Below are 14102 nucleotides of genomic sequence, written 5' to 3' on the forward strand. Positions count from 1 at the left end.
ATTGGATCACTGTCGAAGAAAAAAAGCTCTATTTGTGTTGCGAAGCCCATTTTTGAAACTGATGCAATTGTAGATAATATAATAATCAAGGAAGTACCGCATGACCAGAAATATTGTTTAGCTCTAATACAAAAATTAGATTTTTTTTTTGGAAAAAAGCAGTATTTGTCAAGCTATTGGTACAATATTCTTATGAATGTGAATAAGTTATGATTGTACGATTTTAAATTGTTTTTTCATTGATTAAATTAGGTTGAATATTACATATACCACATACAATGCACGCTTAATAATCTAACTTATTTTACAATGTTCTGAAAACTCATATGTGAATATGTACATTATGTGGAAGATATTGATTTGAAAAATGTACTTTCCACTTTTCCTTCGATAGGACTAGAACCCACGACCCTACTAAGGGTTGTTGGTTCGAGTCCCATCGAAGGGATAGTGGTTACCTCCAATACATTTTTCAAATCAATATCTTCCACATAATGTACATATTCACATATGAGTTTTCAGAACATTGTAAATTAATATCCAAGTCGGGTGATTTAATACCCGGAATATAGGCAATTAACTTTGATTGAACTAACTCATTTATTACTCTGCTTCCCACTGTTGCGTGAGGATTAAGCAATTGGAAGTCTCTTAATCTTAGCTAGTAATTCTTTTATTTAACAAAACTTCCTCTCGACTCATTTGTTTGCTTACAGTTGTGCTTGGCGGCCTTACTAAACTACATATTTTGATGTAGAATTACGTCTTTCGGTCATTTCAAAATTTCAAATTTGGGACCGTCACGAAAGTGGTCAGGAAGTAAAAGCCAATAACTCTGCCGTTTTTCAACGGATTCTGGAGATTTTGGTATGAATCAGTCAGTAAACTCTCTAAGATTTCATACAACTATTGCAAACAATTTATTAAATGCATTTCACTTTAGAAAAAATCAATTTCGTCAGGTATTGTTGAAATTTCACTTTTTTCAGTAAATTGCCTACATTTCTGCTATTACCCATCCGGCATGAATATGCACAAAATGATGATGATCGAATCCACTATCGCATTATACGTAATTCTACGTTCAATTTACGGTCGTGTCTTTGATACAACTTTCTATTTTTTGCTCACGTATATCTATTTCTATCGATTTGAATCCTCTCTCAACCATAACCATCGTATTTTCAAATAGTTTGTCTAGAAAACTCCTTTTTCTAACAATCTCTTTATCTGATATACATTCTCCAGCCCCTTCGATATAAAATTTATTAACCCATCATTTATTACTTCGTTCCAGTTACGTATTGCTAGGAGAAGTCGCATCGATCTTCTCCTGAATCCGGGCTAGGATAATTTTACACAGAACTTTGGGAACGGTACACAGCAACTACACTCGCCAGTTATCGCACAGTCAGGTCACATTTTTGGCACCTTCACTAAGATACCTTGCATCCAGTCAGCCGGAAAGTTGCGGTGTCCCAGATTTACGAAATAAACGATGCAGTAGTTGAGCGGATGTCATGGGGTCAGCTTTGGCATCTCGGCGTGATGTCGATCGGCCCCTGGGGCTTTATTCGATTTCATGCTTTGGATGGCTGTTTGAATCTCTAGCAGTGATGGAACTTCGGTATTGACGCGTGTTATACGTCGGATCCTGGCGAATCGTGCCGAGGTGGTGATCTGGCTGGCACTTGAAAAAGTTTCAGCTGGTCGAGTTGGGTCAGTCAATAACTGATCATTCGCGTCTTTCTCAGGCATCGTTGCATTCATCTTCGCGCTTAAGCTTCGTGAGATAGTAGAGGCGAATGTCCCCGGTTGCGGCGGTTCTCTCTCCTTCGTCGGCCAGAGTCTGCCCACGCTCGCTTGTCCGTCGACTGAGGCGTTTTACTTCCTTCTCAGAGCCGCGTTTCGTTGACGGAGGCTAAGACTTTGCTCCTCTGGTTTTCGATCACTCTATCGCAGCTTTGGCTTCTCTTTGGCTGCGTAGTAGGCGAATTGTTCTCGCTGGTGGCGATGAAGAGCATTCTTAATGGCGGTCCATTGGTCTTCAGGCTGCCACCTTCCGGAATATCTGCAGCACGTCTCCAGTTCTTCAACGAAGAACCGTTTCACCTGACCTTCCAGTCGGCGTTGTGTTGAATCGTCGTCAACTCTTCCTCCTGCCGACGAATCCGCGCAATGCGCAGGCGTATTTCGCCGATGAGGAGGTGATGATCGAACGCGATATCGGCACTACGTTTATTCCGTACATCAAGAAGGCTCCGTTTCCATTTTCGACTGATGCAGATATGGTCGATTTGATTTTCTGTAAAGCCAGCAGGGAGACCCGTGACCTTGTGAACCGTCGATGAGGAAGAGCAATCCCCGATCACCATTCGTTATTACCACAATTCTGCGAACAGCTCTCCGTTTTCGCTCATTTCTCCGAGACCATGGCGTCCCATAATGCGCTCATGGTTCGAGTTTCGGATCCGATCTTCGCATTGAAGTCGCCCAAACAGATCTTGATATTTAACCCTCGGAATTCTATCTACGACGGCATTTTTGACTGTAGAGTTCTCTTTATCTTGCAGATCGCGCATCGGTTGGCGCATAACATTTAATTATATTAAGGTTTCGGACCCGTGTTCTAAATCTGGCAACGATTATAGATCCTCCAGTAGTTTCTCCAAAATTCCCCGGGAGTTTCTCGGGAATTCTTCCAGGATTTCCTCCGAGATTCCCGGTAGTTCTATCACAGTTCGTACGGGGTTTCTTTGAAAATTCTTCCTAAATTTCTCCAGAATTTCCTCGGAAATTTATTCAGGCTTTTCTCTAGATTCTTTTACTTCTTTAGGAATTTATAGAAATTCTTCCAGAAGCTCCTCCGAAATTGTCTCCGATGATGATGATGCTATACCCTACAAAGGTTGTCTATAAGATAGATTCTCCAACATTTTTTACGATAATTTTCTGGTGGCTTTACTAGCAGTTCCTCCTGGGGTTCCTTTGAAAATTCTCCAGGAGTTTCTTTAGAAATTCCCCAGAAGTTCCTTCGAAATTCATCCAGAGTTCTTCCGGGAATTCACCGATAATTCATCGGAGTTTCACCGGCAGTTCCTTCAGGTGTTCCTCTGAGGAGAACTCCTAGAATATTCGTAAAGACTCCGGAGGAATTCAGAGAATTCAGAGAAATTCTCGAGGAACTGCCGTGGAATAGAAGAATATCTTAACCCCATGAAGAATTTTGGAGGAAACCCTGGAGGAACTCTTCAGAACTCCTGGATGAACTCCCAAATCAACTTCCGTAAGAATTCCGGGAACTCCTGGAAAAATTCTTAAAGGACCTCGAAGGAATTCCGGAGGAACTCCCAGAGAAATTCTCCGAAGAACTTCTGGAGCAATTTGTAGATAAATTCCTAAAAAAGCCTAAATGAATTCTTGAATAAAAAGCCTGAATGAATTCTAGAGGAACAACTGGTGGAACTCTCGGAGGAATTTTCAGAGGAACAGCCGGTGGAATACCCAGAGTTGAATTTCTGGAGAAACTTCCAAATCCATTTCCCGTGAAATTCCTGCAAATATCCTCCAGGAAGTTCCTGGAGATCCCAGAAGCTTTGAAAAACTCCTGGAGGACTTCGGAGGAACTCCTACAAGCTACTTCGGAGGAATTCCCATAGTGAAGCCCGGAAAGCATTCTAGGACAATTCCGAAAAATTCGAGAAATTCCTGAGAACTCTTTGCAAAAACTCCTGGAGGAGCTTCCGAAATCCCATTTCCCGTGAAATTCCTGCAAATATCCTCCAGGAAGTTCCTGGAGAGATTTTCCGGAGGAACTCTTGAAAAAACTCCTGAAGGAGCCCGGAGGTACTCCTACAAGTACTTCGGAGAATTTCCACAGGAAGTCCTGAAATGATTCTTGAAGTATCTGAGTAATTCTCGGAAAATACCTTGAAGAATTTTCGGGTAATTACTTGGACGAATTCCTGGAGAACGCCTGAAATTTCTAGGGGTTTTGAAGGATATTCTGAAATATTGCGGAAAGAATTCCAGTATTAAATCGCTGTTGAATTTACGGAAGTACTCCCGGAAAAATCCTGGAAGTTATCCGGAGGAATTAAAGAAAGAGTTCCTGGAGGAATGCCGGAGAGTTTCTTATATATTACAAGTAAAATAATAGGGCCCTCCTTAGCCGTGCGGTAAGACGCACGGCTACAGCAACCATGCTGAGGCTGGGTTCGATTCCCAGTGCCGGTCTAGAATTTTCGGATTGGAAATTGTCTCGACTTCCCTGGCATAAAAGTATCATCGTGTTAGCCTCATGATATACGAATGCAAAATGGAACTGGCTTAGAAACCGCAGTTAATAACTGTGGAAGTGCTTAATGAACACTAATCTGCGAGGCGGCTCTATCAGTGTGGATGTAATGCCAATAAGAAGAAGAAGAAGATGTGGCGAAATCGGAGGATTTCCGTCAAATTTCTGAAGAAACTTTGTGAAATTTTGAAGGAATTCTTGAATGCATTCCAAAAATAAATGCCGGAGATTTTCTATAAGAAAAGCCGAAGAAATGTCTAGAAGTTAAACTTGGAGAGAATAAAAGAAATCTTCAAGAAATTTCCTCATTAATTTCCTAAAAAAATAGTTTGGGGGTTTCTAGATAGGGAAATTACAATTACATCGAAAGGATTTTCGAACGATTTTCAGAGGAATTTGTGGATAGCTTTCCGGAGAATTTAGAGTTCCTTCTAGAAGAGTTTTCAAGGAAATTCTTGAGCCGGAAATGTTTCGAGTTGTTTTGAACTTTCAAATATTATGAGATCCTGGATACCTAATAAGTTTTGGAATCTTTTGAATTTCAAAGACCTATTTCTGAATGCCCCCCCCCTCTGGCTACGCCCTTGGTTTGCAATACCAGAAAGAATGCACTTCAGAGGATTAAAATATAATTTTGAAAATTATTCTGAAGTTGTCTCCGTATATAGTCCAATGAACTACATAGAATTTCTAATATTGAGACATTGCAACATGCCAACAAAGAAAATTCCATTTTAGACAAACATCGTTGCAATTTTCTATTGCAACGATTATCTCAAGAACATCTCAGGCCTCAGCACTCAAACAATTGGACGACCATGATAACGAAACAGTTAACACGACCTTTACATTGGTAAAAGACACATCTTAACTAAAAGTGAGTTAAATATCAAACTTTGCTTACCTAAAAGATTGCGAACTTTTTTACGTCCCGAATTCCAAATAGCGCTCCCTCTTTTACGTTCAAAATTCCAAACAACGCTCCTCTTTTTACGCTCTGATTCCATTTACGCTCCCCGTTTTGGGCGAAAAGAGGTTTTGCAGTACCAATTTTTCGATTGGTGGCGCGTAGTGACACGGTTCCTTTTGTTCTCATTTAAAACTGAAAACCGTATCAATTTTGCGTCGACATTTAGCTACCAGCCCGTCCTCGCCAGCAAAAGCAAAACATATTCCAGTAACGATGTTACCCACAATCTTCCTCTATACTTTTTACCTCTGAGTCTATTTTCGAATATGTCGCAAACAAACGGTTCATTTGCATAGCACATGTACCGTAAGCCATCGTCATACCACACGCAAACGAATGCGATCAGCATGGTCAAATAATTCGTGTTCAATGTTAGCATCTATCTAAGCCCGTCAATAAACGCATGGCGGAAGAACAGCTTTAAAACCTGTTTTATTGGTCATTCGTCACACCACAACCAATGTAAAAAAAAGCATCGGGCAATGGAATGACTATACGACCACAAGTGGATGCTGCGCATGATATGCGTTTACTTTTGACACAGGTGGATATCAGTTTTCGCCGGTCAGAACTCCGATCAAATTATATATTGGACAGAGATTGCTCGGTTGGGAGAAAATGAGCACGGATTGTCAGCATAAAAGTGGAAGAAAATGGTTACTAGTGATTGCTGTTTTAAGTGTTCTGGTAACATCAAAGGTTTATGCTCTTGAGTTCACTTGGATCATAAATCAGATGAAAGTAGTGCTATCACCACTGTCGTTTCCATTGAAGCGACAGCCATGGACAAGCAGAGAGTTAAAAAGCAATCAAATGAAATCTGATTCCAATTTATGAAAATCGAAGCGTTTGAGTGTTTGTGTTGTGTCCGTTATGTGTTCTCGATGTTGTTCTATTCAGTAGACTCAAACGGATGAACGGATTTATACGAGGACTACGGACGTAACCGAGAGCTGGACAACAGATACAACGGAGGATGGATTAGAACAGGAGCCACGTTTCGCAAATTGAATTGTACTGAGTGCAGTGAGTACAATATTAAAACTCTTATAATATTCTATTTCTAACTATTGCTCAACGCTTTTTATCCCAGAATGTGGCAACCGAGATTCACTGGGCAAAATTGTCGGCGGATCAACCAGCAAGGAGAACGCCTACCCTGGATGGAGCCCTGTACTACGGGACCGATTTACGTGGCGGTTCACTGATAACGGATCGCTTATCCTCACGGCTGCGCACTGCGTATTCCGGTTGAGTCCAGCCCGCTTCCGTGTTCAACTTCTGGTGCACAACCGCACCCAACCGACGACAGAACTCGGTGGAACGGAGCGTCAAAGCCATCAAGACGTTCTTCTACAGTGGGTTGTCCAACAACAATGACATTGCACTGATGAGTTAACCTTCCCGGTAACGATCGGGAGGATCATCTGGTACCGATATGTTTGCCTCAGACCAATGACGCCTTGTGATGGGAAGATGGCCGTCGTTACGGGTTGGGGTAAAACTGCGTACGGAGGGTTGTCATACGTTACAGGAACTGGAGTTGCCGATATTGACTAATTCAAGGTGCCGGAGGGCGGGTTATTGTTGTTAGGGTCACCAATCGGATGCTTTGTGCGGTACAAGAAGGCGGAGAGACTCGTGTCATGAGTGGATTTAATGGATTGATCATCGTGAGTATTATTTTTACGGACGTTTTAGGAGACGGGTGGACCTTCAGGTATATAACAATGAAACGCATCGTTACGAGTTGGTTGGAATTGTGTCCTGGGAAGAGCTTGCGCACAAAAGAACTATCCTGGATGTACACGAGGGTCAATAAGTTTCTGCGTTGGATTAACAACAAGTTAAAGATTCATGCATTTGTACGTAATAAAACTGTTAATATAATGCCATCGATTTATAGAAGTTATTTATAAAAAAAACATGAGAGTTCAGTAATTCAATAGAAACACGGCGCTCGCATGTTGTAAAAAAATACAACAATTCAACTATTGCATATCCGGAATCCATGAGATTGAGTTTAGATCGTTAACTAGCCTGGCTAACAACTTTGACTGATTACATGTAGGTATCTATGGTTTACTATGTGATTGACCAAAATCAGTGAAGATGCACAAATAATGAACTACTGAGTTCGCAAAGATTCTTGGTAAAGTAAATGTTCCTCATACTGATTTGTACTATAAGTACACATAATGGGGCGATTTTATATAGAGTATGGCTAATTGTATAAGAATTTATTTTTTAATTCTCGAAATACCATGAGATATTACGAGACGAGCCAGCCTCGGGCTGAAAGTCTCGATAATAAGAAAAAAAATCATAGAGATTTGTCAATGTTCTTGCAGAACGGGAAAAGCTGACATCCACTTGTTAAGTATAATGGTTTCGGACTTCTCGGAAAGCAGTCCGATAGTTTTCTGGGGTCATAGAAGAATAACTATCGCACTGCTCTTAACAAAATATAGAAATTCTGATGCACAACCCCACTAAACAACGACGAGAGGGCAACAAATTTAAAAATTCACCATTTCAGCCTTCTGGATCTTCGGGGAGACCGTCGCACGTGAAAAAAACTTTGATTCTACTCTCAGATTTCCATTAGAAATGTCTTAGAAAAATCTCGTCACTAAAAATAAGTGAAGAAATTAATCATGTTTACGGATCTTCAGAACGCCATCGTGGCAACCTGGGAGCATACTCTAGATCAGCGGTTTTAACCTGGACGTACCCCTGGGATACCTTTGCTGGTCTCTGGGGACACCTGGAACGAAAATCCATAATAGAGGACGTTGTAATAACATTGCAAAAAAGATGGTTAGGATTTTTTTTTGAATAGGCGTCGTTAAGACCGTTTTATATTCACCTATTCCGTGACTTGACGTTAAGTTGCCAAATATAACAGAATCTATCTGTCTGATAAAACCAAATGGTCAACAGGGTAATTGTGTTTACCTATTGATACTTTATCAATTGAAGAAGGCTTTTGGAAACATTGACTGATTTTGAAGGGATAAACCCACAATCGCCTTTTCCGGCTAAACGTATATTCCTAAAGAAGGAAAACCATTCACCGATGCCTTATTCCGAGCAAACGTATATTTTAAAGAAGAGTCCATCCACCATTACCTTATTCCGGGCGAATCTGCTTTTAAAGAAGCAATCACATCCACTATCAAAAGGAAGTACACAGGATTTTGTTTTACACGATTTTTTTACGCTCGTATTTTCAGTCGTGTGACTTCAATTTATCACCAAACTCTTCGAAACATGTTTTAAAAATTCAGAATAAATCAAAGAAAAATCACAGATATTTTATGTGCGTTAAACATTCAGGATGAGCAAATTGAGAAAATGTAAATCGTGTAAAAACAGAATCCAGTGTACATTAATCGTTGCTTTTCTGCCAAACTATGATAGATAACTAAGTAACATTTTTTATGAATTAATTTGAATACTGCAATCAATAGCTATCATGTTGTTTTGTTGATTGCGCTATTCAAATAATTCATAAATATTACTAGATCCTTGAAAATTAAGCGAGACTTATCGTTGATTTATACCCATCAAATATGTTTTCTGAAAGGGTTTTCTGATGCTGTTCTTAATTATCCCAAATCTCTTTCATGTCAAATGACCTTACCAAATAGTGTTATGCTAATGGCCTGCTTCATTCAGGGTATGTCATTTTCAGGAAATGTCATATTCTGGGATATGTGTGTCGGAAAGTATCATTTTCAGGAAATATAATTGTTGTTTCCGGGAAAATGTTATTCTCGAATTTGCTTATTTTGAGGAGTTCGGACAATCGGTTTTCGGAGCAATGTACAATGTCAAAGAACCTCGGATAGACTAAATAATAGAATTTAAATTGTCTAAAGGATTCAAGTCGTTTTCTAAATAATACCCAGCCCCAATAACGTCCGCATTCCAAAGTCCTCCAGCCTCTATATAATAGTTTCCTTTGGATGAGAACGTCCCAACAAACAATTTAAGCTGAATAAGCTGTTTTTGGCTGAAGAAGGCTATTTTCGCTAAATAAGCGCTTTATCCGACTCAATGTTTGTTGGTGTTTACAATGGTTTGAATTGACCCATGCGATAAAAAGGTATACTAAACTGTGTTACAGTTGTGACATAAAATCCTATATTGCATACCGAATAAACATTAAGCATGGGTAAATAATAAATATTGTTTAAAAATAATCTATGCTAAAATAAAAGATACATATACAATTAAAATAATAAAAAAAAAAGACATGCACGTTAGATAAAATTAGAATATTTAGATGGAATCCAATAAATAATATATACCTCAAAAAGAATTAAAAACAAGTTTGTATAACATAGACACTACACAAAACATGAAAAACTGCTGCAGAGGACAGAACACGTCTTGTCGGAGTTGGAATAGGACTATGAGCAAAGGAATTTCATAAAAAAGGGTAAGCTGTAAGGTGTATGCGATGATAGCGCTCTTTCCATAGAACGCCGTAAGCAATACGTAGTAGAGTTAAAGTTGTATTATACGGTTTGTGCTGTAGCTATAATAGGCACGTATTTGAGAGTGGAAAAATTGACCTGCAGAAAAATCCATATCAAATCAGGACCCTTAACGAACCGAAACGGACGCCGAGTCAAGGTCCAAGGAATCGAGCACTTCAATCTGCCTTCCTGATTGTTTACGGAACTGAAGTCCGTACAGAGGACGAATCCGGGTTACAGACAACCGTGTACCCATCGGAAGGCTTTTCGAACCCCGTGACGTCGAACCCTTGAAGTCAGCTTCGCCGAGTGTCTCTCAACCAGCTGAACATATCCGTCAAAGCCTCCGGACGCTAGTTACCCGCACGTTAGACCCAGCCGAACCCAGGGTCTTTCCATTTGCCCCAGTCGATTCGTGTAAACGACGCAGTTTTACCGACCGGCTACACACACACCAAACTATTCTGTAAGTTACACCTACACTTGAATAAAACCAAATGTTTATTGTAAGTGTACTTCGCCATTAATACCTTGATTAGCCCCTCAATAGCCGTCTAATTAAGTTGGTTGTATTATGTTTGAAAACTGTCATTGATTAGTCTATTATATTATAAATTGATCTTTGGAATTTTTTTCGTTAAGCCAAGGCCTCATTCAGTCGGGTACCTAAATTTGTAGGTGACTCGCAAAATGGGTTTGTTGTGGTTCATAAGCTTCTGTGGCCGGATACAATTGCTTCGACGGCACAAACTCTAGTTGATCACTATTGAATTTGTAAGTCGAGTTGCACAACTTTTGACCTGAAATCAAAATTGAAATAACCGTGTGAGCTCATTTTCGTCAATTACCATGAAAATTTCAGGAAGAAGCGTCATCATGTCTATTTTTTGGTACATGACTTGGTTGTGCATGATGTAATCCGGCCCGGATTTATTAAGGGGGTCCTGGGTCAGATGCAGTCAAAACGGGTCATTTTAAAACCATTGATACATGAACAGAAAGTGACCAGAATGCTGATACACGTGGTCAATCATCATTGACCAGCATCAGAAGATTGTTTTGATACATTTGAATCACCAGGACATGGTTCCGGATGTTCCGGGAACCTGGTTCCCTGGGTATCCCTGGGTGGTGGACACTTTTCAAGTGAACACAACCCAGCACACATTAATCAAACTTCATGATTTTGGAAGAGAATCCTAATAGATGGGTTTTGGGAGTTTTGGACACATTGGCCCATCCGGAAGTGTTCCGGATCCTGGTTCCCTCAGGAAGCGGACAAATTTCATTAACACGTAACCCATTTTGGGGCATGTCCAACTCCGTTTTTGAAAGACAAGCACAATACATGAATTTTGAGAGATTTTGGTCACACTGGCCACGTTCAGGAGTGTTCCGGGCCTGGTTCTCTCAGCGAAGCGATCAAATTTGATTGGTTCCCAAACTCTTTGATATTTACGCCACAAGATGGAGTTTCGGCACTAATCTAAATTTGTTTACTTCCTTAGGGAACCAGGTTACCAACTTTCGGTCGGCTAATGTGTCAAAATCTCAAAAAAATCATGTATTCAATTTGTCTTTCAAAATCATGGATTTTATATCAAGATGGGTTTCGTTAATCGTATATCAAACTCTCAAAAAATCATGTATTTGTGCGTGTCTTTCAAAATCATGGAGTAAATATGCACAAGATATTTCAGTGCTAATCAAAATTTGTCCACATCTCTGGGGAACCAGGTTGGGACACTTCTGGACATGCAAGTGTGTCAAAACCTATCAAAACTCTATTGAGCTTGTTAAAGTCATGGAGTTTGACATACCGCAAGATGGGTTCCGGCGCTAATCGAAATTCGTTCCTTCCCTGAAACCAGGCTCCAGGAACACTTCCGGACGTGGCCAATGTGTCAAAATCTCTCAAAAACCCATCTATTGAGCTTGTCTTTCAAAACCATGGAGTTTGATTGTAAAGATTGGTTTCGGTGCTTATCGAAATTTGTTAGCTTCCCTGGGAAGAGCTCTCAGGAACACTTTCGAACGAGGCCAATTGTCCAAAATCTCTCAAAAATTCTATATTTTGCTTGTCTTTCAGACCATGGAGTTTGACATGCCGCTAAATTTCGGTGCTAATCGAACTTTGTCCGTCCTTAAGAAATCAGGCACCCAAGAACACTTCCGGACGTGCCAATGTGCTCAAAACCTCTCAAAAATCTATTGAGCTTGTTTTTCCAAATACTTGGAGTTTGATGGGTCGCAAGATGGGTTTCGGTGCTAATCAAATTTGTCCACTTCCTGAGGGAACCAGGCTCCGAGAACACTTCCGAACGTGGCCAATGTAAAGCCTCTCAAAACTCATCTATTGAGCTTGTATTTCAAAATCATGGAGTTTGATATGTCGCAAGATGGGTTTCGGTGCTAATCAGAATTTGTCCACTTCCTTGGGGAACCAGGATCCGGAACACTTCCGGATGTGATAATGTCCAAAACCTTTCAAAACTAATTTATTGAGCTTGTCTTTCAAAATCATGGAGTTTGATATGTCGCAAGATGGGTTTCGTGCTAATAAAATTGTCCACTTCCTAGGGAACCAGGCTCCAGGAACACTTCGAACGTGGCCACTGTTCCAAAACCTCTCAAAACTCATCTATATGAGCTTGTTTTCAAAATCATGGAGTTTGATATGTCGCAAGATGGGTTTCGGTGCTAATCGAGTTGTCCACTTCCTTGAGGAACCAGGATCCGGGAGCACTTCCGTGTGGCCAATGTGTCCAAAACCTCCAAAACCCATCTATGGATTCTTCCAAAACCATGAAGTTTGATATGTCGCAAGACTGGGTTGTGTTCACTTGAAAGTGTCCACCACCCAGGATACCCAGGAACCAGGTTCCCGGAACATCGGAACCATGTCCTGGTGATTCAAATGTATCAAAATAACTTCTGATGCTGGTCAGAGATGATTGACCAGTTTGCATCAACATTCTGGTCACTTTCGTTCATTTATCAATGGTTAAAAAAAAAGACCTGTTTTTGACTGCATCTGACCCGGACCCCTTATAAATCCGGCCAGTTGGCACCATGTCAAATCAAGTCATGTACCAAAAATGAGACATGATGACGCTTCTTCCCTGAAATTTTCATGGCAATCGGACGAAAATGAGCCTACACGGGTTATTTCAATTTTGATTTCTAGGTCAGACCGAAACGGGTTAAAAGTTATAAAGAAAATGATACATCGAATATTATGCACCATATAGTTGGTGTCTTGGCTAAATGCAGAAAGAGAGTATCACTACTCGGTGAATTAAGTTGTTTTTTATTTATTTAAATCAATTTATTTAATCGTTTTCATTGTTTTAGATTTGTGCTACTAGCACAGTTGACTTATAAGACAAATTGATTTAGCAAAATAATTAAATCTCAACTGTGAATGCTTTACCGATTTTTTTGTTCCGACTCCGAGTAAGTAATTTAAAATCAAAATTTCTGAATATAACTGTTCAAACCACTTGCTGAGCATCAGCAAATCAAATATTGCTGAGGAAATATTACGGCCTCAGTTGAAAACGCTTCTTATTTTCTTATTCACAGCCATTGTATCAGAATGGGGCGTTGTCGCCTCGCTGCATAGTATTTAGTAAATTATTAGTTAAAACGTCAGGTATTTCTCAAACATTCAAGTTCCTGGAATTTCTGAGAATATTCAGTGAGTATCGTTTAAACATTCATTTATGAATTCCTTCGAAAAATACTCCAGAAATTAGTTTGGAAATAAATCAAGAAATTTGTTTGATAATTCCTCCGAAAGTTTTTTTAAACCTTAGAAGATTATTTAGGAATTAGGAATTTGGGTATTCCTTCGAAGATTTCTGACACAATTTTATGGTCGAAAATTCTTAAGAATTTTCATTGCATTCTTCAGAAAATCTCACGATTTTCGGAAATTGCTTAAGAATGCTTTCGGATTTTGTTCACGAATTCTTTTCTCCTTCGGAGAATCCTTGAAAACTCTTTTGGAAGTTTCTTTAGTAATTCCATGAAATTTCTTAGAATTCCTTAAAAATCCATTCATTGAGGATGTCATCGGAATTTTTTGAGAATTTCTTCGGAAATGTTTCCTTTGAAATGTTTCGCAATTTTTCATGAATCGCTGGAAAGAATTCTTCTAGATCAGCGTTCTCTCCTTTCATGTACCCTTCCACCATTGCATTGGTTGAGCCTTATTTTTATATGTCCTGCTGGTATCCGAAAGGTTAAGAGGGGATAATAAAAATAAATAATTATATGAAAAAATTATCTTAAGACTCTCAGTTTCGTAAAGAATGTTTGAAATTTCTCAAAAATTACCAAAAAG

At 39.6% G+C, this 14102-nt stretch overlaps 2 pseudogenes; one reads left to right on the top strand and one right to left on the bottom strand.

Moving 5' to 3' along the window:
- Positions 1 to 607: 607 nt before the first annotated feature.
- LOC134202554 (uncharacterized) overlaps positions 608 to 14102 on the bottom strand; it is a 17157-nt pseudogene continuing 3662 nt past the window's right edge.
- Positions 5886 to 7140, top strand: LOC134202552 (vitellin-degrading protease-like; annotated as a pseudogene).

This window comes from Armigeres subalbatus, unplaced genomic scaffold, assembly GCF_024139115.2.
Source record: "Armigeres subalbatus isolate Guangzhou_Male unplaced genomic scaffold, GZ_Asu_2 Contig1268, whole genome shotgun sequence".
Taxonomy (NCBI): Eukaryota; Metazoa; Arthropoda; class Insecta; order Diptera; family Culicidae; genus Armigeres; species Armigeres subalbatus.